The following is a 5,787-nucleotide window of genomic DNA, read 5'->3' as shown; positions in this document are numbered from 1 at the left end:
TCCCACAATCACCCAACACACAATTTTATCATTCCACCAATTAAACCCAAACTACAAAATTCCTTCCAATAACTAAACTTACCACACCTCAACTCCCACAACTACACATATCCTCTCTCTCTTATTCTATCACAACCTAATAACTTAATCCACATATAAATCCCCACCACCTCAATATAACATTTTCCATATAATAATACCCCCCACCACCCTCAATACATATTACAATTCCCCCATACCATATTATCACTCACCCTACCTCCCCATTACACATAAACACATAAATAAACCACCAACAAAATCCAACATACCCCCCCAAATACCCTATTTCTCCTCCTCAAAATCCATAAAAAAAAAAAAAAAAAAAAAAAAAATTTTTTTTTTTTTTCCAAAAACCCCCCCCCCTAAACACATCAAACCCACTCCCATCAATTATATCACCATTATTCCCACCCTTAACCATAACAACAATAATACCCCCTTAACATACATAAAAATATAAAATACTTAACCCACCCCCCCTTCTTTCTTCCATAAAAACAACCACATACTTTACACACTATTATCCCCCTTCTCTTTCCTAAAACCCATATCATTCACCCATTTAAATATCACCCTCAATCCCCATATCTATAATCCCACATCAACACCCAAAATCCATTACTCTACACCCACCTCCCAATCACAAACCCCTAACATTTCCATTTACCTATTTCTTCTTACTCATTTCTTTATATTATATATATATTATATTATTATTCCCACCTTTACTTACCATACCCCCTCAACTCAAATCTACCCTCCCTCCTATAACCCATTTTCCCCAAACAATAATAAAACAAAAAAAAAACTCTCCCATACAAAAATCCCCCAATAACACTCTAAAAAAAAAAAAAAAAAAACACCTCTCCCAATCCTAACTCCCCAATAAAACTCCCCATATCACCATCATTACTATAACCCTCCTCCTCCATTTACCCCAAAATACAACCTAAACACCCACCACCTACCTACCATCAATAACATCCACTTTTACCTCTAACCCAACACACCAAATACACTCCCAACAAAAATATCAAACACACACTTATCACTATCTACACAACACCACCCTCCACATAATCACCCCTAATCACCACTTCAAATTCTCACATCACATCTATTTCTATTTTATCCTCTCTATCCACACATCCTCACCAACCTTCTCAACAAACCAAACAATCTCCTATACACTAAACCAAATAATTTCTCTCAACTTCTCCCATTACCTAACACCACCTACCCACCACCAAACCCAACCTCATATCACATCCATAACTCCATTTCATCCTACCACCAACACCTCCATCCATCACAAAATTACTCCTCCCTCCCTCATCCCAACATTAAACCACCCCTCACTCCCAACACATATTTAATCTACTCTTTACCTCCCCCCAATCCCCCCCCCCCCCCAACCCATAATAAAACCCACCAACCCAATACCCCACCATAATACCCACACCTTCCATAATAAACCACCCACAAAACAATCCACCCACAACAACCCCTTACACCCCAAACTCCAAATCCTCCCCTTTACCAATAAACACTACTCCCTACACACACCATCACAACCTTCCCCATATACCCACCCATACATAAACCCCAAATGCATCACCCCCATACCCATAACTATCTTTAACCCATTCCAACCCCCCAACTCCACCCTCATCAAACTCACCCACACCTCCCTTATCCCCTCCCAATCCCCACCTACCCATTCCTTACCAATCCCACTTATCACCACCCCTACCTACTTAACTCTAACACCACATTCCCAATCACTCCCCTATCCACTATCTCCCTTACAATTTACCAACACTACCTTCCACCCACCCCCACCCTCTCTACAAACTTACATCTCACTCCCCCAATACCTCATCATTTCAAAAATCACCCACAACCCCCTAAACACCCCCCCCCCAAAATCCCCCCAACCACCACTAACTAAAACCCAACTATTTCCACTAAAAATACATAAACCTCCATATATCACTCCCACTCACTCATTCCTCCCTACCCACATTACCTCCCCCCCCCCCCCCCCTCAACCCCCCCCCCACACCCCTACCCCCCAACACCTCCCCACCTCACCCCCCCACATATCCAATATAAATACCCCCTACTTATTCCCACTCTTTCAATCCCCCCCCTTAAAACCCTCAAACCTTTTCCATTCCCAAACCATCCATATCTCTACTCCCCTCCCCAATTCCAACACTATTCCCACATAACCCACAAATTCTCTATTTACTCCCCCCCAAACCCCTATACAAACCATCCATTCCACCCCACTTCTTCACACTATACCACACTTACTTAACCCCCATAACTCCTCCAAACTATACCTCCCCCCCCCAAAACACTCCCCCCACCTTCCTTCATCATCACCATATCATCACAACAAAATACATAAAATAAAACCAAATAATAAATCAACACAAACATTTACCACATGAAATCAACACCAAACACATCTTCACTTCTTAACCTTTCCTTTATCTTTCATCTTTTCCCAAAAAAAAACCATCCACTAAATATCCCTTAACAACCTCTTCCCCCACTACCTTACCACTCACACAACACCATATTATAAATCACACACACATAACTACCCCCCACATACACCCCCAAAACAAACACATACCCCCACATAAATCAAACATAACATAACCAAAAAACTCCAACCCCAATCATCAAAAAAAAAAAACCCAAACACACCACAACAACACACAACACCTACCCACCCCCCACCCATACTTAACTAACTACCACACCCAATCCACCATCTCAACCCACCACAATCCAGCACAATCTCCATATACTACAATATTATAATTTCAATTCTTTCACCTTTCCCCTTTATTTTCCACAAACAAACATAACTAAACATCCTCCTAACTTTCCACACAAACTTACACTCCCAAAAAACTCTATAAACACAACACACCCATCTCCACCCCACTATCACAACAATTCCACCCCTCCCATCACCCCCCCCACCCACCAACTATCAAACAAACTCCAAAAATTATACAAACACTTTAAAAAACCACCTATACACATCCACCCAATCATAAAACAATCTTTTCCTACCAACAACAACACCAACCCTTAATACCCATAATAAAACACCCTAAACACAATCCAACAAACTTCCCTTAACTATCAAATTAAAATAATGCAACCAAACCGTAGATTTTTCCTTAATCCATAACCCCAAACTCAAAACAAGCTTAAACCCAACTACTCAACTGCTACTCCTAAAAAACTTTCCCCCCAACACATAAACTACCTCAAAATACATAATCAAATAAAAAAAACAAATTCATTAAAATATTAATCAATACAAAAAACTACACACCATACAAATCCCAATTAATCCCCACCTTCCCCCTTACAACCCAAAATATTACTCCAAATAAATCAATCTAAGTACATTTATATATCCAAAATACTACCCCTCATTCCAACCTAAACAATCAAAGCAACTCTCATCCAACCCCTTAATTTATTCAAATTTACTACATCAACAACTCTTACAAAACAAACCTAAAACAACCCTCCAAACCCCCAACCATTCCCTTAAACGAAAAATACACATATGCCAACCAACAAAAAATATAACCAAAAACATTCAAATATAACAACACCAAAAATCATAACCAAATAAACATATTCCCCCCCAAACTATCACCTAAAAAATAACCACTCCCCAAATTCCACCTACAAAACTAATTACACATCACCAAAACAACATACACATCCCTAATCCGATTTATCCTACAACCCCCATCAACAATATACACCTCATTACACCCCACAAACAACCTACCCTAAACACAAACCCCAACATTACATAATAATCAAAACCCCCCCAAACAAAAAACAAAATTACACACTCCTCAACAACAATACAATATACCACCATCCAAAACAAAATACACCCACACTCAACCAAATCATTTCCTAGACTAAATCAATAACCATAAAACTCAAAAAACCTCTTAATTCAAAACTAAAATACAACCTAAAATATCCTTAATATCAAATCCTCCCCATACCCATTCACCTTCTACACCCTCCCAACCCACTCTCACAAATACCAACATCAAATAATAACTAATTACCACCACATACAACATAACAGTTCTGTCTACTTATACTCCTAAACACAACAAAAAAATGCACCTCACACAAATACCACACCTAAACGTAACCCACCCTCCCCACCTAAAACAAAACATATCTACACAAACTCGATACAACTAATCTCTCCCTATCCTATTAACTAAAAACTCTATACCAACCTCATATATCTCCATATATAATAATTATTTCCCACTCAATTACACCTTTCTAAAAACACCCCACCATAATTCCTACACCAAAAACACCCCCCCCCCCCCACCCCTAAACCCCAAATTACCACCCACCCTTAAACATTCCCCCCCCAATTACCCCCAACTCAATACCAACTCCAAAAACACCAAACCCCAATCCACTAAACCCACTCCTTTACATAACCCCCCCCCACACCCAACACACTACCCAAATCTAATACTAAAACCTTATACCCAAAATCAACTATGTCCTAACCCCCTTATACACCACAAATCACTATACAAATCCAAACACCCACTCCTACACTTTCATCTAATTCCAAACCATAAAATAAACATAACACACCATCTAACCTCATATACCAATATAAATATAAATTCAATACCTTCCCCCCCCCTCAAACCACCAAAAACCCTCACCTTGCCCCAATCCAAACATACCCAACATCACCCCTCAATTCTCTCTCCCATTCATCCCTTAAAATCAAAAATCCCTAAACCCCCCCCCCCCCCCCCCCCCCCCCCCCTATCCCACATTATAACACAACTACAATATAAAACCTATACCACCCCACCATTCAACTCACCCCCCCACATCCCTCACCTAATTCAAACTTCATCTTGCATCAAATTCTATAAATAAAAGATCCAAATCCACCTATTCACTCATTAAATCTAACAATCATATTTCCCCCCCAATCATCCTCTTCGTATAAGCAAAAAACCTACCATTAAATCCTTACCCTCTTACACTAATTACCAAAACATAACTCCATAACTATTCAACATACAAACTCTATAATATCAATCATCCCCACAACAATACCCCTGCATTACTAACAAATTCTCTCCTACTTAATCTCAACAACAAATTCTCATTACACCCCACAAATCTACATCCACCTACTAACAATATTCACCGCTAATCCCAATAATTATGTAATCTCCTACCCCCTTCCAACCACTTCATACACCTAAACACCTTCATGAACCCGATCAAACTCACCCAAAACAAATAAATAAACTAATTTTATTTCCCCACACAAAAAATCACCAAATACCCTCCTCATATAAAAAAATACCTTTACAAATATTATCACCAACCCTCAAATTAAACCACCCTAACAACTACCAACTCCCTCCCCCCACCACTAAAATATCCATTTTTTATTCACCCAAAAAAAAACACAAACATCAATATCCTACTATTAAACAAATCCAACCTATACCAAGAAAATCACCCAAACAAATTAAACCACCCTAAAAATCAATAAAAATACATCCCCACTATAACCAAACATACAACACCAAATCAACCCAAAATAAAAAACAACCCCATTCAAAACTCCCCCCTAAACTCATCCAATAACATACTATAATACCCATAAACCTAACAATTCAA

The sequence above is a fragment of the Oratosquilla oratoria genome, unplaced genomic scaffold (assembly GCF_046742065.1).
Source record: "Oratosquilla oratoria isolate Oo_2021 unplaced genomic scaffold, ASM4674206v1 SCAFFOLD47, whole genome shotgun sequence".
NCBI lineage: Eukaryota > Metazoa > Arthropoda > Malacostraca > Stomatopoda > Squillidae > Oratosquilla > Oratosquilla oratoria.
The sequence above is the reverse complement of the archived record's forward strand: the minus strand, read 5'-3'. Positions refer to the sequence as shown.